The sequence below is a fragment of the Zalophus californianus genome, chromosome 4, assembly GCF_009762305.2.
Source record: "Zalophus californianus isolate mZalCal1 chromosome 4, mZalCal1.pri.v2, whole genome shotgun sequence".
Taxonomy (NCBI): domain Eukaryota; kingdom Metazoa; phylum Chordata; class Mammalia; order Carnivora; family Otariidae; genus Zalophus; species Zalophus californianus.
In genome coordinates, this window is record NC_045598.1 from 72,727,943 (window position 1) to 72,753,068 (window position 25,126).

General features: G+C 36.3%; 1 protein-coding gene and 1 pseudogene across 5 annotated transcripts in view; one reads left to right on the plus strand and one right to left on the minus strand.

Annotated features, from left to right (window-relative positions):
• Positions 1-25,126, plus strand: part of HS2ST1 (heparan sulfate 2-O-sulfotransferase 1) — a 176,482-nt gene that overhangs the window by 54,855 nt on the left and 96,501 nt on the right. The window lies entirely within an intron of this gene.
• On the minus strand, positions 656-1,290 carry LOC113914892 (annotated as a pseudogene).

The following is a 25,126-nucleotide window of genomic DNA, read 5'->3' on the forward strand; positions in this document are numbered from 1 at the left end:
CAAGATGAACATTTATGTGTTTATCTTTTACATGTATTTTTTTCCATATTTTTAAACCTCACCCTATTTCTGAATCTTAATATCAAAAGAGGTAACAGCTATGTTCAACATTAACGCTCTTGGGTGTCAGTATAACAGGTGAAAGTAAAATGAAACAAGAAAATTCTAGATTCTCAAAAAGGATTTTATAAATACTGGATGTAAGAGGTCAAACATTGTCCTGTGTGATCTAAATTATCTAATAGATAACTAAAGGAAGAAACAAAACATTTTCTTTAGATTTTAGAAGAAAAAAGGTTCTGTGCCCCATTAAACTTGAACTGGAAGAAAAACCAAGTAGTGCAACTCTCTAGAATTTATTCCAGTGTCGTCTTTCTTTTTTTGCTGTTGTGGGTTTTTTTTTTTTTTTTAAGTCTTTGAACACAGGTTCATTTATCCCAACTTAAGTGCTGTTCAACGTCCTTCCTTTGGCAAATAGGAATTGCAGCTGTCACAGATCATTTATCCACCCATATTGTAGGAAAACCAAAACCAAATCCTTTTTAAAGTAACAGTTCTCTGCTGGCTGGGGTTCTCTCCAGGGGCTTTGGCCCTGAGATTAAGCGTTGGTTGAGGAGTCGCCTGCCCGCAGCTTCCCCACGTGGTGGGCTGGGCGTGCGGTCTCTGTCGCCAGGGCCTACAACTCCTGCACTTGGGCCACTTCTTGGCCTGTTCTCCTGAGATTGCCTTTCACCTTCACAAACTCTGGGGCATTTTCTTGTTCTTCTTGCAATTTCTGTTTCTCAAGTTCAAGCTGCTCCAGCTTCTGCTGCCGCTTTAATAGTTTTGTTTCCAAATCAGATTTCTTTTGTGCTTCTTCTTCTTTCTGCTTTATTACTTGATCTCGTTTTCTCTTTTCCAACACTTTTTGCAATTCTGGCTTGTTCTGAGGGGCAAGACCCCTTTTTTGATTCATGAGAAGTTCTCTGTGAAGATCCTGATGGTTGTGGGAAGATTTGACAGGATTGACTAGTTTCTGAGGCCTAATTCAGGATTGTCATCTTCTATGTAGTCTGGCTCAGCCGTGATGTTTCTTGGGATGAGATACGAGTCCTTAAGGTCAGTATCCTCAGATGGGGCGTCTCGGCGCGCTCACAAAGGCGCTCGGCTCCCTCCCTGGCGTTCGCTCCGGGCTGCTGGGGTGGCGCCCAGCGGCCCGGCTGCTCAGGGCAGCCCAAGGTGGCACAGGCAGCGGCTCTGACAGCAGCGGCGGCCCGTCCAGCGCAGGGCGGCTCTTTCCAAGGTATTCATTATGTTTGTAATGCATTAATGAGCTTGGCTTTATTGCTTCAAAAACTGAAAAAGCCTCCCAGATTTTCAGAATAGCCCTAATCTCATACAATTAAGGATTATTTTGTCTGTTGCATTTGGTAAATAGTGTTTTACTTCTAAAGTTATTAAAAGTGATTAAGTATGTGATCTAAGGTTTGTATCATGTAGTGAGTTTTTAAAATAACATTTTGTATAAATATTTATATATATAAATCCACAAAGTAAAAACCCTTTCCTGGCCCGTGTTTGTTACAGTTACCTTGGCTACGTACTTTGTCAACTAGTTCCACTAGGTTGGTATCTTACTGCTAAACAATGGTTCCAGCCTGAGTACCCTATTACCCAGCCAGTCTTTTGATTCTCTTGCCTATGGTAGGTATGATAAAGGGGAATTAAGGTGGCAGATGAAATTAAGGTTGGTATCAGCTGACTTTAAAGATTGTCCTGGATTGTCCAGCTGTACCCAGTGTAAACACAAGGATGCTTAAATGTGGAAGAGAGAAGGAGTGTCAATGTCAGAATGATGCCATCTGAGAAAGATTTGACCGGGGTTGCTGGCTGTGAAGATGAAAGGGGGATGAGCCAGGGAATGAGGGTTCTAGAAAGTGGAAAAGACAAGGAAACAGATTCTCCCCTAGAGGCCCGTTGACCCCTTGAGTTTTGCCTAGTGAGATCCATTTGGGACTTAGCTCCAGAATTTTAAGATAATAAATTTGTGTTGTTTTGAGCCACTAAATTTATGGTATTTTTTTATGGCATCCATAGAAAGAATACACTACCTAACTCCCATGACCTTTGCTTTTTGTTAGTCACTCTAGGCCTAGACGATGCTCCCTAATCGGCCCCGGGGGGGGGGGGGGGCTTTTCCCCCTGAAGACTTTGGAGCTACAGTCCCTAGGCTCTCCTTCTTTATCAGGGTTGGGTTTGACAGGATACTTAGTCACAGATAAAGAATGTGGTGTAGCTATGTTTTTCTTTTAAAAGGTTTTGTAACCTGGGTGATTGTTGGGAGGGCTAGAGGGACAGGTTGAGCTTCCGGGAAGGGCTCTCAAAACTACTGCAAAAATAAAGTAAGTTGCTACTCCCTCTGTTTTGCTCTGGAAGCCACTGAATCTGGGCGCCACTACCACAGCTGCTTGCTCCAGGTCATTTTGCCTGGCCGTGACCTAAATCTTACTGTGATCCACAGTGCCATAAACTATCTGCCCCTACCATTACCTTTCTGACCGAATCTCCTGTTCCTTTATCCCCATTCACTTTGGTTTAGGAGCATTGTCTTCTTACTGTTTCTAGACTATATCGTGCTTTTGCTACAGGGCATTTGCATTTGCTTTCACTCTTCTTTCCACCTGGCACCCTTGTCTCTGATATCGGCGTGATTGATTTCCTCACCTTTAGCTTTTCCCTTAAATAACACTATTGACCTTCCCTACCTATCCTGCTTAAAATTATAGTTCTAACCCATCTCAGTCTCTTAGCTTTATTTTTCTCCTTACTGTTTATCACCTTTTAATATGGTATGTAATCTACTCATTTGGTTCTTTAAAAAATTATGTTTCATTCCACTAGAGTAATTATTTTTCTTTGTTGATAAATCTCTTGTACCTGTAACAGTGCCAAAATATTATGGGTTCTTAATAAATATTTCTTGAAGAAGTAAATACACATTTCTGAAAGTGCTTTTGGTTTTTCATTATATATTTTTCAATCTCTTGAGATTTTTTGATTCTAAATAAGACTTTAATTGAATGTGGCTTTATCATTTAATCTGCAGATTAAGTGATTATTGTGAAATTTAAATACCTTACCAGAGTGTTCTGGTAATTCAGAGGAATTACTTTTAATTTCATTCCACTGCTCTATTTACTGCCGTGTGCATGTGTCATGCACATCTAAATCTTTAACAGCCTGGATCACTTCTCAGTCTTTCCTCACAGCTCTTCACTAGTATTATATAAATTCTAGTGTTCATCTGTGGTAGAACTAAGAAACTTTTTACTAACATGATTTATCCAAAAATAATATGGTAGAGCATTTGAACATAAATTTCAAAAGGCATCTTTATTTTTTGATTGTGCAGAGAGATCACTATTATTAGATACATATATTTTTTAAGAAATGTTTGCTTGCTCTGGAGGAAAAAATAGACAATACCGATACTCATTTCCAATTGGACATATGAAGTAAACTCACTGTTCATTCAAAGAGTGGTTATCCGAATTATAGATGTTTTTTAACAGAACCTCTCATTTCTATTACCTGTCTTTATATGTTCTTTAAGATTTTAGAGGTTAGCAGTGAATGATAGTAAAGGTTGAATCAGTCTCACCACTTCTTAGCAACTGAAGAAAAGTCTTTGATTGCTAAGTTAGAAGGTAACAATCGGAATTAGAGGGTTTTGTTTATCTGTATTTTAATTTTTCAATTATACCCTATTATGGATAACTGAGTAGGTTGCAAGAAATCCGTATTATGCTTTCTCTTTAGCTATGTATTAAAATTCTCTCAATTCTTTGCCCTTTATATGTTCTCTAGTAGGAGGAACACTGCTTTTTGCTATTTGTTTTGGTAAGTGTTGCTTGCCCGGTAAGTGATCTTGATCTGTATAAACCAGAGGAATTAATGATAAGGAGCAGGTTTATTTCAGATTTCCCTAAACCATCCACATGGGTCAAATAATTAAGCATTCAACATGAAAAGCTATTTATTTTCAAAACTAGTCAGAAGAGGAAAGAGCACCAACTATTCTTCCCTTGTTTCTATCAGTTTTCAAGGTTAGAAAATATCCACCTCAAGATTATTACTGTTAATAGATGTGACTGATGGTGGATACATTGTCAAGAAAGCTTGCACCATGATTTGACTGTATCAAGGCCCCTGTGAGGGATTGTGGTGGATCTCAGGCATTACTCATACAATAAATGTTCAAAATTAATAGACCTACTTCACATTACTTGCAGTCCATACTCTGACCATGCTCTCCTTACTTTATTTTCCCAGATATCCTCAAACAGAATTCTGAGAAATTCCATAGTACAGCTGTTATTATTTTTTAAGAACACATGTTGTTTATACTTAACTTCTAAGTGTACCTGTTGGCATCTATATATATTCTTTCCTTTTCTCTTCTGAGACCATAAAGGTCATTCTTACTCCCTGGAATATTTTCATGCTACTCAGAATACTCTTCTACTTAAGTCTTAAGATTGTGCTTAAGAGTAATTGCACATCTCTGCTGCATAGTAACAACCCTTTTGCTCAACGTATAAGTTGAAGTTACCCTTAGCCAAGCACACACACCTTCTTCCTTTATATTTATAGCATTATTCCTCCCCGTTTGCTAATTTCCACCATTTCCGTTTTTGTTTTTTGAGTCTGTGGCCACTGGGTTGCCATCCTCCTGTCTCCCTTTACAATTCAAGTTTCCAGGATGAGAGACTCCCTTCTCCAGCTGATCTAAATAAGAGTTGCTGGTCTCTCTCACTTCTGCTTCATTTGCAGTGGGGATGAAGGTCTGGGTGAAGATCAGAGGCTGGCTGTTTGTCCTTCTGAGGTCACATCAAGAAGATGGAAATAAGATTAAAAAAAATAGTCTCCTAAATCTTCTAATGATGTGATTAGAAGGAAGGTGATGAGGATGGTGGCAGGGTTGGTAAGAGACATCACTGTTACTGTTGTTGAGGACTTTTTCCTGCCTTACTCCTGTGGGAAGAGGAAACTGCAGGTCACAATATGACATTGCAGAACACAAATGCCAGCAAAAGAGATTTCAACAAGTGTTTAGACTTCGCTCTCCTCTCTGTATTGTATTTCCTCTCTAGTATCTCTGTTGCTATCTCTGTTGCCTACATCTCCGGGGTGTTCATTTCCTCTAGTAGGAGCCTCCCTCTCCTTTTTTTTTTTCTTTTAAGCACTCCTGAAGCCTTCTTTTCAAGAAATACAGTTCATTTTGCTACTCCTTTGATTTTTTTTTTCCCATCTCTTTTTGCTTTTATCTCTGAATGTGTTTTCCCCTCCTATCTCTTCATCCAGGTCTACCTAGATACGCATTATTCTTTATTTTTTATTTTGTTCTTTAAGTCAGTTAATAGATGGATCCCAATTCTCTTGGGGTGAGGTATTCAGAAGGACATGAGCCCATTGTCTTAAAGACACTTGCAGTTTAATTTATATTACAAATATATTTTACCTTTTGTTTACACTAAGAAATGTAAGGAAATAGTAGAATATAACATAACCTCTATTTTCCACATTTTTCAAGATTTTGGCTCTTAGTATATAGTGTGCCTACCTTTGCCATTGAAGCTGTATTTATGCCTGTCAGATAAAAAAAAAAGCTCTGTATATGCATGTCAGGTAAAAACCATGGGGATAGTTTTTTTTAATTGGGTGAACAGCTTATTTTGAAAAGAGCTTGTATGTGGAATAAAACATGCTTATGGGTAAATCCCAGTAATGCCACTTCCTCTGACAAGAAACGTGTCCAAGGCTCTATTTTCTCATTTGCCAAATGGAAATGATAAGACCTGTCTCAGGGAGCTGTTTTATGGATTAAATGAGAAAATCTTTGAAAATGTCCAGCATAATTTGGCCCTGTGATACCCATATTAATGTATTGTAGGCTAGGAAAAATAATTTTCCCTCTATCCATGGCAGTTCTCAGTTGAGGCCCCTGTAAGAAAAGATGGATTAACAAGAGAAAAACAAGTTTATTCACATGTATGCCTCATGTATATGTAAGAGATACCCAGGGAAAAAGAAGTTAACTCCCTGAAGTGGTTTAGACTTAGTTACCATCTTAATAGGGGAAAGGGCATGGAGGCATTTTAGGGGAGAGTAAAGGGTTTTTAGGAAAGGTAAGTGGGTCCTTACAGAATAGATGTGAAGTATGATAACTTGTGACAAAGTTTGTCAGGGTGTGGTGTTGGCTTCTAGTCTCCTCCCCTGTGATAGGAGTCAGTGCTCTGGTTGATGCAGCTGTGGAAGGGATTTGTGACAGTGCAGTTCCTTTTAGAGGATCTGTCTTTAGGCAGATAAAGCTTCTCCCTGCATTTGCTGTTTCTCAAGTTCTTACAGCTCAAAGTAATCAGTAACCAAGGCATATATTAGGGTGGCATGTCCTGAGGTTCTAGTCTTATTTTGTGGTGGCATATTCTGCTAACCTTCAGTATCAAGAAGGTAAAGTACATCCAAAACACTTTAAGAAGGAAGATTTTAGTAATCAGAATTATTAAATATTCTTTGAGTCTCAAGGAGATTAGATTTCAGTTACCTGGAGAACTATTCCTTTTGAGTAACTAATACTCTGAAAGTTGGAGTTTTGTAATACTTTAATTTTCTTTTTTTTTTTTTTAAAGATTTTATTTATTTGAGAGAGAATGAGAGATAGCACGAGAGGGAAGACGGTCAGAGGGAGAAGCAGACTCCCCGTCGAGCAGGGAGCCCGATGTGGGACTCGATCCCGGGACTCCAGGATCATGACCTGAGCCAAAGGCAGTCGCTTAACCAACTGAGCCACCCAGGCTCCCTGTAATACTTTAATTTTCTGTTTCTTTATATGTACTGGCTTTCATTTCAAAAGCTTTTGAATCCTCTGTGGTAAAAAGTCCTGTTGATAATTTGTGCAACCATACTTAGAAATCCAAAACCTCATAAGGGCATTATGGGGAGGTGGTGCCCCTAAATCTACACGTGCTTTTCTGGTACTTAGATCAAAATTGTTTTCTCTTTACAAAAATACAGCAGTATTTTTTTGTCTCCTGTGTTCATGTCTGCAAGCACATGCTATTTTGAAGTTTTGTTATCTTGGGGCGCCTGGGTGGCTCAGTTGGTTAAGCGGCTGCCTTTGGCTCAGGTCATAATCTTGGGGTCCTGGGATCGAGCCCCTTGTCAGGCTCCCTGCTTGGCGGGGAGTCTGCTTCTCCTTCTCCCTTTGCCTCTCCCCCTGATTGTGCTCTCTCCCCCTCCTTCTCAACTAAATAAAGTCTATAATAAAATTTTGTTGTCATTATTTCTAGATAATTTAAAAGCTGATTACATACTATACAACTATATTGATACTGTTTATAAATGTAATGTTTTAAGAAGTATGTCAAAGAGGGACCTTAGTCCCATTTCTGTATGAATTATATATAAATTATCATTGCACATTTACATTAATTAACATTTGTCAAATTACACCGAGAGGGAAAACTTAATATAATCATTTCATAATCATATAATCTATTCAGTATGATTGCACTCTCTCGATGAGATTTGATAAACTGATGTTTGTATAGATACAAACTAATGTTCCACAGAATATGCAGTTTAATACATTTTGCTTTTTTTTCCTAAGATTTTATTTATTCATTTGAGACACAGAGATAGAGCACAAGCAGGGGGAGAGGCAGAGGAAGAGGGAGAAGCAGGCTCCCCGCTGAGCCAGGAGCCCGATGTGGGGCTCGATCCCAGGACCTTGGAATCATGACCTGAGCCGAAGGCAGACACTTAACCAAGATCTCATGAGCCACCCAGGCGCCCCTACATTTTGCTTTTCAGTGCTCTTCAGTGAGTGTATTTATGTGGTGTGTAGAGAAGTTGGATGGGGTACTTGTTTTCTCTTAATTATGGACAGCAAAATTATTTTGTTACAGCTTACTAGGTCTCATAGTGAAAACAGCTCCAACTTGACTGTTGGCTAATTCTAAAATACAAAAATATTTGTGGTAACAGCTGTAATGTGAGGTTGAAATTAAAAAAAAAAAATTTTTTTTAAAGATTTTATTTATTTGACACAGAGAGAGCACAAGCAGGGGGAGCGGCAGGCAGAGGGAAAAGGAGAAGCAGGCCCCCCCCGGAGCAGGGAGCCCGATGCAGGGTTCCATCCCAGGACCCTGGGATTATGACCTGAGCCAAAGGCAATTGCTTAACCAACTGAGCCACCCAGGCGCTCCTGAGATTGAAATTTTTAACACAAAGATGCCCTCCCTGCTGTAGAAGATTCAGTTTCTTTTAAAAAAATTGGTAATAGTGGTGGTTTCAGAAGGAGTGTGAGAATGTCCTGGAATCTTTGGGAGATGTGAGACTTTGTAGGGGGATTGCAGTGGTTGAACCTAATGCTGGATAAGTGAAGCTAATGCTTTAGGCTCTTTTATTCCAAAATGGAAGCTGTATTGTTTCTTGCAGAATTAGTAGACTAAAAATGCATGCTTTATTGTCTAACACTCTAATTTACAGTATCTTGCCCATGGACCTTCAGTGAAGTTTTCTGGGGTTCTGTTAACTGAATAAAGGTACTTTAGAATAGGAATGTGAATATTACAAATTTCTAGTTGTTCTTTTCCGTTGACAAAACTTTTTTTGTAGCATTAATTATACTAACTCAGAATAGACAATAAGGTTGGTTACTGTTTGTTTAAAATATTTTTAACATAAAAGGTACTAAATATGTTAAATATTAAAAATTCTCAGGGGCACTTGGGTGGCTGAATTTGTTAAACATCCCACTCCTGATTTCGGCTCAGGTGGCTCAGGTGGCTCAGGTCATACATGCGTTGTGCTCAGTGGGGAGTCTGCTTGGGATTTTCTTTCCCTCTCGCTCTGCCCCCTCCCCCGCTCCCCATTCACACATGCTTGCATTCTCTCTCTCTCTCTCTCTCTCAAATAAATCTTTAAAAAAAATTAGGAAGTTTCAACTTAGGAAGTTTTTCTCCCTTACTTAACTCTCATTGTTATGCTTTGAGATGAAAGAGTCCAAACCTGTATGGTTATTTAACTGTTGGATTTCTTGTTTTTCAATTGGGAAATTAAAGGAAACATTTACAGTTCATTTTGTAATTGACCTCTTTGTTTTCAGAAGTATGTATTTAAGTGTAAAAATTTAAATCTCTTGCATACCATTTACCCTAAGCATTCACATCTCTGTGTAAAACTAGCTACTGGTAATGCATGTATGATTACCTTAGTATTTAAGAGTTCTGATGAGTATTAATCTGTTTACCAGGATATGATCCACAGTCATTTTCACAGTCTCATACTTGAAAGCTCTTAAAAACACCAACATTATATTTTTCTTCTTTTTTTTATTAGCAGTTCCTTGGCAACATAGAGATGTGATGAAGAGTTAGAAAGAAGGGATTAGATTTGGTCACTTGGGACTGGGCTGTTAGAAACTGGAGTTTTATCTAAAGAGAGAAATGAAATGAAAGATGTTCTCTACCCTGTTCACCCCCCCCCCCCCCCCGGTCTCCCTTGGCCTTACTACTTTATTTGGAAATTTCAAATTTGTAACCCAGTTTATTGTTTTAGTATATTCCTTTAATATGTATTGGACAACTATACCATGTCAGTAACTGTGCTAGGTAAATTCTGGGGATATTTGCTATACAGGATATATGGTAGACTTCCTGTTTCACTGGAGCTTATGTTGTATTCAGGGATAGCAAAAAAATAAAATAATTTCATAAACCAATAAATGCTATGAAGGAAACAATAGAGGATAGAGTGATAGTGATTGGGGGAGCTATTTAAATTCAGTGCTCATGGAAGGCCTCTCTGAAAGGGTGATAATTAAGATGATGAGAGAGTACCAGTGGGTCTGGTTTCTTAAAATGGTAAGCTAAATTATTCAGATCAGCTTTTTCACTGAGAGTAAATATACTGGATAAAATATATTTTTAAATGCTTTAAAAATACTGAAGCTCTGAAAAAAAATAGCCACTTTTTACATAACAGCCTGTAACCAGATAGGAATATTTGAATGCTGAGCAGAATAGAGAATTAAATGGAAAGATATTTTTAAAAGAAATAACTGGTAAATATGGCCACCAACTGCCTTTCATACATATTTGTGTTGCAGATACATGTAGCCCAGCTTGGCTGGAGGTGGTCTAATCTGGTAGTGTCTCACAAAAGCGAATGTAAACTTCTATAGATGAATCACATTATCTTACAATGAACTCTTACACTTTTGAGTGGGTAGTCAAAGATCAAAAGGCGATTGAACTAATCAGAACCAGCAGGAATAAACAGAATCAAAACTGCATATACTTCAGATACTGAAATTATTAGATGCAGATTTAAAATAACTACTGGGGCACCTGGGTGGCCCAGTTGGTTGAGCGTTTGACTTGTGATTTCAGCTCAGGATGTGATCTCATGGGTCATGGGCTCCGTGGGGTATCTGCATGAAGAGTCTGTCCCTCCGCCCCTCCCCCTCTTTCTCTCTTATAAATAAATAAATCTTTAAAAAAAATAACTGTGCTTACAAATTGAGACGCACATGAAAATATCTGTAAGGAAACCATAAAAAGCAACATAGATTTGAAAAGAAACCAGACTTAGAAATGAAAAACACAGTAAGTAGGTGAGCCCTCCGGTTCAGGCTGTGTTGGTTAGTTTATATCTGATGAAGGCTCCTACTGAAAGCAATTATAACAGTTGGGCCATGTGTGTAAAACAACTAGTTGAAGGCCTTGGAGAACAACCAGTGTAAGCTTAACTTGAGGGAATATGTTTCTTCAGAAAAGGAAAGCTTGTGAATGATCTCCATATTTATTCTGGTTTTTCCCTTGAGGAAATTTTCCGTTTCTCAATGCCCGACAGAGCTCAGACAGAAAGCATTTTTACTGGGTGAAGGGTCCAAAGAAATGGAACTGAGTCCAAATCCCTGAGACAAGAAAGCTGTAGGGAAATGAATATTCTGCATATAATATCTGCATGTAAACTCTTCCTCAAGTGTGGCAGTTTAATAACTACCAGGCCCAGAGCAGGACTTCGAAAACCCATCAGACAATACTGACTTTGAGGATAAAGAGTTGAGGAGAAATTTCAGCAACGCTGGGGATAGAGATTAGGGTCAAGTCCATCAGAACTAGTAAGTGGCACACTTAAGCCATTATCTAAAAAATATCCACCTGCAGGGATATATTCACCTTTGTATAGTCACTTTGTTTTTAAGAGCTAAAGATGAAAGAGAATCTCTTTAAAGAAATATAATAGGCCAGACACTGTGATCTTTTGTCTTATAAAATAGAGTTAGGCTATGTCCCAAATGTAAATATTGCTTGAGTTTTTACAGGTTAAAATATGAAATTAATACGTCTTTGGGTCATAACTGCACATTATCTGAAAAAGCAGTATATTCTTACTAACTTTTCATTTGCTGTACCTGATTGTTAAAGGAGGTAAGTACTTAGAGGTCATGGATATCCTTGTGTTGGTTTATATGTAATTCTTTAAGTCATTTTTTAATTTGCTTTTATTTTGCTAAAAGTGTTCAATTTGTCTTTGCTCTCATATACAGCTGACTTTTAGGTGGTTACGGAAATTTGATGTAAGCGGTAAAATGTCCTCAGCATTGACCAGCACACTTAATGCATGACCAAATGCATTCAGCATCCACAGGAACATACAGCACTGAGGAGCATGTTTTTTTTTACAGGCCAGTGAATTTTCTGTAGAGCTATTGCTGAGAATTATTTTTAAAGTACCTTCTCAAATATGCTTGTCTAAGTCAGTAAGTCTAGTGCACTAGAAAGTTTTCGAGCAATACATAAAGAAAAGCACTAAACAAATTGTTCTCTCAAGTGACATAATGTCTCTATTTACTTAATGTTCACAGTAGTTATACTACAAAAGTACAAAAGTCATTCCTGTTTTCTCCTTAATGGGAATTATTAATTTGTTGGGTTTTTTTTTTAAGATTGATTTTTTTAGGTCTTGAGGAGGTCTTCAGTTTTCTTGTTTCTTTTCCTATACATGTGTGCATGCACATACACACAACACAGCTTTTTAAAAAGTGTTCTTTTGATCACAATGTATGTTTGTTGTTGCCATGTGTCAAGCATCTTCAATTGAACTTTTCAGTAAAATTCACAGATGTGTGAGATATTGTTACTTCTTTCCCAAAATCTAATCTTATGGCCCATTTTTAGAAATTCATCTAAAACCTTGCTACTCAAACTTTGGTCCTTGGAATGAAATTTTATGGCCATCACCAGGGAGCTTATTAGAAACACAGAATCTTGGGTCACATTCCAGATTTATTGAATCATAATCTGCATTTTATTATCTTTATTTATTTAAAGATTTTATTTATTTGACAGCATGGGGAGGCAGTGCGGGGAGGAGCAGAGGGGCAGGAAGAAGTAAGTTCCCTGCTGAGGAGGGAGCCCGATGATGCTGATGCAGGGCTTGATCCCAGGACTCTTGAGATCCTGGGACTGAGCCACCCAGGTGTCCCAATCTGCATTTTAATATACTCCAGTGATTTTTATACACATTAAAGTTTGAGGAGCACTGATCTAACAGCCTGTTTCCTAGCGTTTGTATTAAATCTATCTAACCCTTAAAGGGAAAGGGCCCTGTACTTTAAAAAATATTCAAAGCACAAAGATCAGCATTATTTATTTATTTATTTATTTATTTATTTTTAAAGATTTTTATTTTTATTTATTTGAGAGAATGAGAGACAGAGAGTATGAGGGGGAGGAGGGTCAGAGGGAGAAGCAGACTCCCTGCTGAGCAGGGAGCCTGATGTGGGACTCTATCCTAGGACTCCAGGATCATGACCTGAGCTGAAGGCAGCCACCTAACCAACTGAGCCACCCAGTTGCCCAAGATCAACATTTTTTAAAAGCTTTCAAGGAATATCTCAGCGGCTGATGTAATCTGTACTTTTTTTTTTTTTAAGATTTTATTTATTCATGAGAGACAGAGAGAGAGGCAGAGGGAGAAGCAGGCTTCCCGCTGAGCAGGGAGCCTGATGCGGGGCTCTGTCCCAGGACTCTGGGATCATGACCTGAGCCGAAGGCAGACGCCCAGCCATCTGAGCCACCCAGGCGTCCTGTAATCTGTACTTTTAAGAAAATAATATTTATTTTGTTCCTAGTGGTTTTACTTTGCTTTTTGTTATATCCCCTTCCTTTCTTCTTGCTAATTTAATTCAGTCACATCTTTAGTTCTCAGGTCTTTGCTGTAGAATTTTTAAACCACTATCAGCCTTAAGTTCTCCATCTTGGTCTTATCTTACATTTCTGACATTCATCGTGACCCAGATAGAATATATTACCATCCTTTTCAAACAGTGCTTTCATTCCTAACTTCTTTTTATTATATATCTGTTTTAGGCTCAGTAAAGCCTCCAATTCCCCGAGTCTTCACAACTTTTCTTGTATACAGATATTTCCCCTTTCTGCTTTATTTCTGTAACCCCCTTTCATCCCTTCTAGAAGATACAGAATTGGAATTCATGTCTTCAATATAACTTCCTATTTTCACATTATTTCTACTTCTATAAATAAAGTTTCTGACAGAAAATGGTCTTTGAAATGCATCTTTTTAAATTAAAAAATTACTGTAAATCATTAAGTTGAAAATGGTATGCCAGCAAGTACACTTTGCCAGTTGGATGATTATGAACATTGATTTTTAAGTTTGTTTTACAGTTAATGAGGTTTCCATGTTATGCAGTAACCAACCCTTACCAAATTTGACTTGTCCAAAAACTAAATGAAAATCTCCAACAATAGAATGGTTCTTTTTTTTTTAATATTTTATTTATTTATTTTGACAGAGAGAGACAGAGAGGGAACACAAGCAGGGGGAGTGGGAGAGGGAGAAGCAGGCTTCCCGCTGAGCGGGAGCCCGATGCGGGGCTCAATCCCAGGACCTGGGATCATGACCTGAGCCGAAGGCAGACACTTAATGACTGAGCCACCCAGGCACCCCTAGAATGGCTCTTATAAAGCAAATACATCAATGCAGCCCTTAGTTACTTAAAAAGAGGAATTAACATTTACATTTGATTGCTTAGTATAAAATGGACAGGTAGTTATTTCTTAAGGGTAAATTAAATTATACAAATGTAAACTAATACTAAAACAATTTTAGAATGGAAGAACATTAACGATCATAGCCCTCTTATTTTATAGTAAAGGAAATAGCAGTTAAATGTTTATTTTTATTTCACGCCAAATAAGTATGCAGGGCACATCTCTCAGCTTTTGATTTTTAGTCTAAAGTCCAGAAGCTTGAAGGTGTAAGATTTCCAAATTATGTGTACTTCTAATTTGGAATAAAAGGTAGCACTTGAATTAAATGAAAACATTTGGCATCAGACCGTGCATGCTAGTAGTTTTAAACACAAAAACTTCATGTTCTAAAAAATGATCTGAAGAGTAGGATGTGCTTTGGTAGTTTGTGGTTAATGGATTGTTGGGGACATCTACAATTATGTGTTTAAAAGCCTGTAAGATTTTGCCAAGTTTCACTCTTTGCATTTTTTTCCCAACTGCCTTTTTCTTTATAAGGCGTGGCAAGCATTTTATAGCTTTTATATGCTTCGGCTATATAGCACAGTGGGAATGTATTCAATTTTACACTTAGGAAAATAACTCCCTTGTTTTCTGGGTTATAACTACTGAAACAGTTTTAACAGTTTTACTCTCAGTTTTTATTGAAGAGTAGCTAAATACTCCTACTATTTTAAAGATATTTAAGATACCAGTCACTCAGAATCACAATTAATGTCTGCAGTGTATTGGTTTCCAGAGTTTATTACCTTTTTGTTGTTTTGATGAGGTGAGTCAGTCTTCATTGGTGAGTGCTTTGGTGGGGGGGTTGAGGTTTCCCAGGTGAGCCTGGGACTCTGTGAAGAGTAAAAAGCCTCATCCCCAGTTGGGGAGGGGTTTTCTGCAGTTGACATGAGTACAGATGTGAAACCGGCCTGAGTCACAGTAACTTCTGCTCACTGATAGTTACCCAGACATACAGTCCCCTCCCCTAAGCATGGGGAGGGCTGAGTAGTGAGGGTTACCCAGTGAGCAGCCACCCAGCAGCCTAGTCTCAAGTATAATGGAAAATTTTTGTGTTTATTGAAATGGGCATATCCCTGATAATCTTACTATATTAGTTTGGAGAATTGGAAAAATAGATGAATAGCTAGAGCAAAAATATTCTTTAAAACTATTTTCCTAAAATGCTAAAATGTTTGGTTAGAATGGTCAGGAGAAGAGAGGCACTGTGGGTTTACTGTACAGGCTATTTCTCATAATCTGTTGTTTATCTTTTTGAACCAAGTTCCTGTCTCCAAAATATATCCATACAAGTTTCTGGGTTAAATTTTGTTAGTGTCAAGAAATTCAGATCTTTATTGCTGTTTGAAAAGTAAAGTCTGTTTTAGTGGTTGTTTTATTAGAAATCTTCCTTGCCCCATCCTTTTCTTTATGGGCTATCTGCAAGGAGGATATTTGAGATCTAAATTTAATGGAGCTTTAAATATTTACTTTTAAGTGATACTTAAAGATTCAAAACAGTTATGCTCTGAAATTAAATGAAAGAGCCTTTTAGAACTTTAGAGTTTAGAATAAAGAACTTTATAATTTTTAAAAAGACTGAGAAGTTTTTATTGTAATCAGTTCCTGTTGTATTTTTTTAGTAACACTTGCTTCTAAATCTTTGGTAGGTGACAACTTTACATGTAGCTACTATTTAGAGTTAAAATGGTAAGCCTGTGTATCTTGCTTATTTCAGTGTAGTTGTTAGATTATTATTATATAAAATTCTTCTTTTACATACTTTTTCAAGAAAATACCAATTTTCTTTTTTCCACTGAATGCTTTGTATGGTCCACTTTTTGGTTACCAACAATATTGAAAATCCTTGTTTTACCCCTGATTGGATGTTTTGGGGATTGGAGGCATTTTGGGAATCATTGATCAGTCTAGCCTATAGACTAGGGCAATAGCTCCTCAAACTTTTCAGCAGTGGAACTCTTTAAAAATCTTTCATAGAAGCTTAACATGTATAAATGTAAGACGCATTAGTGTATTGTTCTTTTGAAGCAGTTGGTGCAGAGGTGGGGTTTGAACTCCATGTACTGTGTGAGCTAGGGAGTCCTGGGGGTCCCAGGATCCCAGTCCAGACTAAGAATAGGTCTTTAATAAATGATGGGTCAGATGAAGAAGGATCTTTCAAAAGGGAAAGCAAAGCGTGTTGTCTTAAAAGTTTGAGTAATGGTTGGTTGGTTATGGTTGATTTCCTTGAAGTAGGTCATAGGATTAAATGAACAACTGTTTAAGATGCTTTACATCTGTTTTGTGTTAGATATGAAATTAGTTGAGCCTAAGGTTCAGGAGAAAAAAGAATAATGTTTACACAGTCTTGGGGTTGGGTAGGAAATTATCATAGTATTCATACTAGATGGGATTTTATATACAGTTAACCAAAGTTAAAAAATAAACTTTGAATGCATAGTGTTCACAAACAAAAAAAGGCTGTTGAGGTGTTTTTTTTCCTCCCCTCTTTTCATGAAATGGCATCATAGAGTTAAATGTTTACATTACCATTGACCCATTTAATCACATGTGCTTCGGGGTGCATATTCTAGGTTTGTGTTACAACAAAAAAGAGTCAATTTTTAAAATTTTGTGCTTGTCTTGAATTTTGGTTGATGCTGTTACCTTTATAGGACTGTCAGATATGTGATAGTGTGGATTTTAGTCAGCAGCTTAGTGTATTTTGTGTTTTTTAGCAGTAGGATTGCCACTGTAGTTTCCAAATATGTTTTATTATTTATTGATTGATTCAAAAAATATTGAATGCCAGCCATACATCTCAAACATTTAACTTCAGGATCTCAATTGTTACTATATGTCATTATTTACTAAGAAGATGCTTCTCTATCAGAGGAGTGCATCATATAGCAAATATTGTTTATAAGCTTTTATGAAAGAAATATTTACTTCTGTATTGAGTCACTGTCATCTGAAGAATAGCCAAATAAAAATTTATGCACCAATTTGATGTGTTCCCTGAACTCATTGATACATAGTTTGATATGAGAATATAAAAGAAAAATATCCTATCTAGCAATATTGGCAGTGGATTCATGGGGAACACTAAACTGCTAAAGAGCCCATGTATTTCAAAGAATATTAAGCATGGAATAAGAGTTAGAAGCTATATAGTTCACTCAATCAATATAGAAATCTCCATATTATTTTATTTAGGCCAGCGTTAAGTCATCTACTTAAAATTTCTAGAAACAGTAACGTTAGTAAAGGATGATCAGTTTCATTGTTAAGTAGCTGTCATTACTGGAAAATTCCTTATTAGTTAAAGTAAAGGTGCCTCTTATTTCCCATTCTGTCATATCAGTTTTGACTTCTGGAGTTAACAAAAAAAAATTTAACAATTTAAGTCTAATCTTATCTAGAGTTCCACATGATGGCAGTTGACCTGTTTAAAGATATTTATCATGTTCCTCCAGTAAATTTTTAAAAAATACCTAGTGTATATCTTTTGCTATAACATTTAAATTCAGAAGGATCATTTATCATGTATAAATTCCCTTTTGCCCGTTTATAGGCAGAGTCTCTTCTATGTATTTTGGATTTGTCATTTTTCTTGAGCTTTTCATGTTTTATGCCTTGATAGTTTGAGAAATTTTGCATGGGAAGGGGGGGGTACCTGATCCCGTAATTTTTCTGAATGTTCCAGTCAATCCCATTAACTTTTTAGGCGAATGAAATATTTTAATCTAGTTTCATGTATTTAAAAAATTGACTCAAGAATCACTGTATTTAATGATAATGAATAGTAATGTATATTCTTTAAAAAGCTAACTACAGGGGCGCCTGGGTGGCTCAGTTGGTTGAGCGACTGCCTTCGGCTCAGGTCATGATCCCGGAGTCCTGGGATCGAGTCCCGCATCGGGCTCCCTGCTCCGCGGGGAGCCTGCCTCTCCCTCTGACCTTCTCCCCTCTCATGCTCTTTCTCTCTCTCTCTCTCAAATAAATAAATAAAAAAGTCTTAAAAAAAAAAAAGCTAACTACAGTGAAAGCCAAAATTTATATTAGAAGTTCTGTGTTTAGATGTCAGTGATTTACACCAGTTGAAAGAATAGTTAACACTTACACATGATCTCCTTGTAAGCAATCTTGGTTTCAATAATTAAAGGTTAAATGAATGTGTATTTAGTTAGCCTCCATTAATGGAAAAACTAGGGAGAAAAAATTTTAGGAAGATGCAGAGTAGCTATAAAGAGAAGAATCTTAAGAAAATTATAGTAACAGTTAATTAAGCAGAGGCATTAATGGCAAAATTCAGTACATTTGCCTTTAATGTTTTTTCAGCCCATTCAATCATGGATTGTACAACAGGAATGGGATAAATATTTTTAAAACTCTTCCATTACAAATCATTACTTGTTGGATAGGAGTATTTAGATTGCTTTTGTGGTGTGTTTAAGAGATTCTCTTTTATGAGAAGAACTGAGATGTTTCTAAAATGAAATTAGTGAAAGACATCACATGCCAATCTTTGTTCTCCTCTAATCGCATCACCAAAACTTAGTGTATTTGGAAGAATTCTCTTCTAGTGAAATAATCTTTTAGTCCAATTTTTTAGAATGGGTATACTTGCAGAAAAGAGTGCAGTTTTGGGTATACTTGCAGAAAAGAATTAGCAGTTTTGCAAGCAGTGGAAGATTACATTACCTTTGCCTCTACTTTCATGTAAAGAAAATATTGCCAGAGCCATATTATTTTTGTATAAAAGTAGGGGTTTTCATAATATTTTAAATACCAGATAGAACAGGAAAGATTCTTTTCTAATTTGTTATGAAAACAAAATTTTAGACGAATTATTTTTATGAAATTCTTAAAACATGCTGGCAAGTTTTGTAATAGGCTGTTTAGCATCCCAGTGAGAGTTGAGAAGTACTTACTGTTTTCCTTATGATGTTTTCCATTACCTTAAAAATGTACCACTAATGTCTAGGGACAGTAGTGAATTAATGAAAAATTTTAGCATTGACATAACACACTCAGCTTATTTTTTTGTTGTCAAAATATCCAGGAGAAGACATTTAGTAATGCTGTGAGCCATAGGAGTTGCTGAGCTAGTTCGCTCTTAACAGCACTACCGAAATATGCAGGGAATCCTTAAATAAAGGGTATCAAAGTGAATAATGCACACAGAGCACTTAGCAGTTAACAGGGGCTGGTTTGCATATATAAGCAATACTTGCCTACTGATTGATGAGGCCTATTACCATGAGATTGTATTTATTAAAGGTAACAATTCAGTAATTCTGTGCACAAATGATTAATAGCCAAATGATTATAGATTTTAATTAAAATGGTCAAGGTGAAAATTGTGATTGGAATAGATTGAATCATTTTATTCTGTTGACTCATTCTACTTGAAATTATTGAAGTTTAAAATTGCTACTTAAAAGGTAACTCATGCTATGAGTATTCTAAGTTTGAATGATTTTAGTTAATTTTTTCTAATGTTAACATGATTAATCTGAAATGAATCTTCAAATATTTGCTAACATAAAATGACTTAATCCCTTTTATTAGCAATAATTTTTGTTCACTAGCAGCTCCTGAGTTTGCGTTAAAGACATCATTATTAACATGCTGTTGTATAATTTTTCTAGTCCTTTCATTATGTGATTAATAGTATTTTTTTAAAGATTTTTATTTTTTAACATAATCTCTGTACCTGATGTGGGGCTCAAACTCACAACCTCCGACTCCCAAGAGCCAGTTGCATACTCCACTGACTGAGCCAGCCAGGTGCCCTGATTTTATTTTTTTTTAAAGTAATCTCTACACCCGGGGCCCCTGGGTGGCGCAGTCGTTAAGCGTCTGCCTTCGGCTCAGGTCATGATCCCAGGGTCCTGGGATCGAGTCCCACATCAGGCTCCCTGCTCCGCGGGAAGCCTGCTTCTCCCTCTCCCACTCCCCCTGCTTGTGTTCCTGCTCTCGCTGTCTCTGTCTCTGTCAAATAAATAAATAAAATCTTAAAAAAAAAAAAATCTCTACACCCAACATTGGGTTCTCACAACCCTGAGATCAAGAGTTGCATCCTCTCCTGACTGAACCAGCCAGGCGCCCCTGTGGTTACTAGTATTTTTTTAACTTGAAACTTTTTTTGCCCCTTCTGTTATGTAGATTGATTGAAAGAACAATCTTATAAAAGGGAAAGCATTTAAAAATGGTTGCTTTTCAGCTAGGTGGTTAAGGATATCCATTGTGTAGGAAGAAAGTTAAATTCTTTTCTAATTATACCATAGATTGTTGGTTAACAAATTCTGTATGGATTGTACCTGAATATCCTCTTTCTCTTCTTCAGGCCTGTGGCCACACCAAAAGCTGATGGATCTCATCCATATAGGAACTCCAGTTCATCAGAGTTTATGAGACTGTTTGCTATGGCTTAAAAAAAAAGTTTTATTCTCAAATACACTTTCGTACATACACCCTCACATACATACATCATATAAAATCCTAACAGATACACATATATGTACATGCATATTTCTGTCTTTTTAGATTTTGTGGTCCTTGGCTTCCTAGCACACTGAATAAAAAGAACTACCAAATACTAAATTTGTAGATCATGCCAAGATTCCCACAATGATTGGCACAGGCCTCTGGGTATCAGAGAACACAGGAGGATGTGAACTGAAGCACTGTGGGATAGTTACACTGGTACTCATGCACTGCAAGTTGGTTAAAATGTGGTAGAGAAACCACCTCTTCTGTTTAACTTTTCATCTGTTATTCTCCATTCAGAGTTTTGTTTTTTTTTTCCACTTCAAAATGTGTGGCACTCTTCTGACATCTCCAGTGTTACAGCTGATACAGTGTTTTTTTAATTCTGAGCTTACTCCACGATACGTGGCTTCTCAGTATTTTTTTAAGTAGTGTGTTACTATCTCTATCACTTAAACACAGTGGCTAGAAATCTCCTTTAAATGCTGTACTTAGGATTTTTTGTGCACTTCTGTGCATCCAGTTTTAAAACTGGCAATCATCTCAATTGTTATCTTTATTTTCAGTATAATAAAATGGTACAAACCATTCTGTCTTCTAACCTTATTAGCAGAATTAATCTAAAAGTAAAAGTACTTCTTTAAATCGTAGCCTGTAATGGCTAAAAGAGGTATTCATATTTCTGAATTGTGGAGAAAAGAAAATACTGTATCAGAAAATTACTTAAATCAAGCATTCTTGATCACTGCTTTAGGTCTAGGCTTCCTGACAAGTGGTTTCAATCAAATAACTCCTGTCTCAGAGTCAACTTATATAAAATCTTCCTTAAATAGTCAACATATATGGGGGGACTAAATAATTATAAGACAAGTTCAACAAGTCTTACGTGGAAATCTGTCTCATTTTTCTTTCCACAACTCATGTTCTCAGAGCAAAATAATATATGACATGTTGAAGGAAGTATATACCATTAGTTAATGGCTCACTTTTGACATTTGATAATTACATTATACCCAGCACTCAAGCAAAAATGAAGACTGATTGCCTGTGCTGTGTTTTGACAAAGCATTTATATACTGTGGTATTTTGAAATATAATTGCTGAGCAAAAATGACATGTGAATGCCTTATTCAGTAGCATTTATTCCACTATCAGGTATCTGAAAGCTTCAACACATTTCTCCAGTGAACTTTCTAAACTCAACAGTATGTAACCTTTTGGCCCAGCACATGAATTAACGTTTTGACAAGCCTTTTAAAATTGCGAGTAGGTGAATTTATTACGAAACAATGCAGAGTAGAATTAAAAAGACTGAATTGATGTAATGCCTGTTTATATTTGGCTAGCTATATCTTAAGAAGGTTAGGTAAACCCAATTATATTTAAAATCCCTCACACTAATGTTAAATAGCTAATTCTGTAGCTACCCAAACGCAAAATTGAGGAGTTTGAGATCAGAAAATTCCTAGACTGACTGTTAATGTCTAGCTGGTTCCTACCACCTCTGTTGTGGCCAATGTGCATTGTGTTTTTTTTTACCTTTCCCCATCCCTTTATCCTGTGTGTAATATAAGAAGTGTGATTATTGACTTTCTGTGATCTTTGGAGAGTGGTAGAAAGAAAAGTTAAGTGGGCTTAAATTAAATGCAATCGCAGACATCAGAGGGACACCTTAGAAAATGGGAACAGCTGGCCTTGTTATGGCAGTCTCCTGACATTTAACTAGACTCGTACTTAGGAATACAGAAATGGGCTTTATATTGAATGGTTGTCATGGATATGTACCATTTGATGCTTTAATGTCCGTGTCTATAATATTGGGTACCTCTCTCACTTGCCGTAGATACGGTGTAGTAGAGAGCTTTTGCTATATTGTGATACTATACAACTCTAAAGCTCTGAGGCTTAATTATTCTCATGTTAGGTATACTTTGCAGATCTGCTGTGTCTCTCTGCCAATGCCCTCCTCATTCTGAGACCTGAAGGAGAAGGAAAAAATGATGGAACTTTATGATGGGTCTTAAACTGGTACTTGTCACTTTCACATTTCATTGGTAAAAGCAGCAAACAGAAGCAGGAAATATAACTCTCCTATAGAAATAGACCCAGGAAAGAGGGACAGCTAATATTAGGACAGTAATAAAATCTTTCACATAGGTCTTAAAATTTCTATCTCCCCACCCTTACCAACCAGCCCTTACCCTTAACTGTTGATTATAGAGAAGTATAGACTTTTTTTTTAACTTACATATGATTCTTGACTTTTTTTCTTAATTACTATTTACATATTATTGAACAGGAATTAGGAAGTAACAGTAAAATCATTGACACTAGTGAGTGTAGAGAGATTAGTGTACAGAGCATATGGTGTCATTCATATCCATATTGGTGACCTCTTCTGAGTTATTATTAAAAAAGGGTTGACAGTAATATAGAAAAAAATGATTTTTTCCTCCTCTTATATTTTTGATAGAGTACCTTTTAGGGGATTAAGGAACCAATAGAGAAATTTAGAATAACAAATGACTTCCATCATACATTTTTATATCATATTAGGAATTTTCATAAGTAGACTAAAAGTCGATGTTCCGCTTTTGTATTCATATGGATATAAATTAGAAATATTTTGAAGTCCCAAAGCTTTTAAAGCAAAGTTTCTTGTTATTTAAAATTCAATAAAAGTGCATAAATTTAAAAATATATTTCTTTGCTTTCGCTTTGATAAAAGCAATATACATTTTCTAATTTTTACTGTTAGGTATTTGCCAACCTGGATTCTGCTTAATACTTAGTATTACTGTAGAAATGTTACTGTGGTAATATGAGCTGACTTCTGTGTATTGTGTGCATATCTTAATGAAATATTCTGCCTGGTTCTGATTGGAAAGGGGATATATTTACATAATGCTAATCATGCATTTGTTGTTAGCATTTGGAAAAGAGCCTTACTATAATTTAGTGAGTTGCAAGTATCTGTCACACAAATTTAGCAACCAACTGCTTAAAATACATATTACTCTACCCTGGAAATTGTCAAGGTTAATTATAAGTTGTATTGTCTTTTTTATAAAGCATACTTTTTAGTATATCCTAAGATATATTGGTCTTATTTCGTTTGTAGATTGTGGAGTTTTGGTTTTTACTATACCAGAATAGTTCTCTGCATTCTTTGTTCCATCATTTGCTGCATCTGATTGGGATACCTTGACTTTATTTTTAATTAAAAAATTATTTTAAAATTTTGCTTGGTTTGTATTTATTTAAAACCAACTAGTACATTTTAGAAGGTAGACTCTTTCAAAGTGCCTTAAAAAGCAAAACATTCATTTAGCAGGCTATTGACTGATGATTATAATCTTTTAGGTCCTGGGTTGTTTTGAGAAAGACTGATAATAAATATACAATATAAGTGCTATAATGGAGGTTTGTCCTAGTGGTTTTATTTTATTTTTTAATTTAATTTAACTTTTTAAGTTAAATTTTATTTAAATTGTCCTAGTGGTTTTATATATTATAAAACCATGTTCCATTTCAGTTATTAAACTGTTTTGGGGTTTTGGTAACATAATGGTCTTACACTTCTGCATAGGCTTCTTAAGACCCACTCCTTAAAACAAACAAACAAGCAAACAACCCACTTAGAGACTACCTTATTAGGAACTTAACACCAGATCTAAAATAGTATTCTCACTAGTTTTCAGTGTATTTCTTTCCCCACTGTAAATGGAAAGAATGCTTCTCTTATCTAGTCAGATTAAGGGGATTGTTGAGCTGAAGTCACCCCATCTGAACCAAGTCCAACAAAACTTGAAGGGTGGTATTCCTTCAATATATAGTGACTGGGACTTGGTATTGATGTGTTTTAGATTTTTCAGCTCTTTTCCTGCCATCTTTCATTAAACCGGTTAAAAAAACAGTGCTTATGTTTCTTAGTCTTTTAGGCAGCTTTTTAGGATTAGAGAAGAAAATTAGTCTTAAGATAGTTAAGTATAGACAAAGTTGGAGTAGTCAGAATAAACCTTAATAAACTACATTTTAAATAGATAGCTTTTTTTCCCCCAAACCCTTGATAGTTTTGGTTAAAAAGTTGTCAACACATTTCAAATGTTACGATTGTAATAATAAGTGCTGTGTTTAGTTGCTAGAGTAACTGAAAGAGAATTCTTGGCTTACTTGATGCAGTCTTCTCTAAAATCACTAAATTCTAACTCTGCATCACTGCAGAATATCATTCATTCAACCCAAAATATTTGTGGAAATTAAAAAGTTTCCGAGCAATTGATTTGTTTTACTTTTAAGTGTTATTTTTTAAACATTTTTTTTTTAATTTTTTATTGTTATGTTAATCACCATATATTACATCATTAGTTTTTGGTGCAGTGTTCCATGATTCATTGTTTGTTCATAACACCCAGTGCTCCATGCAGAACGTGCCCTCCTCAATACCCATCACCAGGCTAACCCATCCCCCCACCCCCCTCCCCTCTAGAATGCTCAGTTTGTTTTTCAGAGTCTAAACATTTTTTTAATAACTTCTATGAATA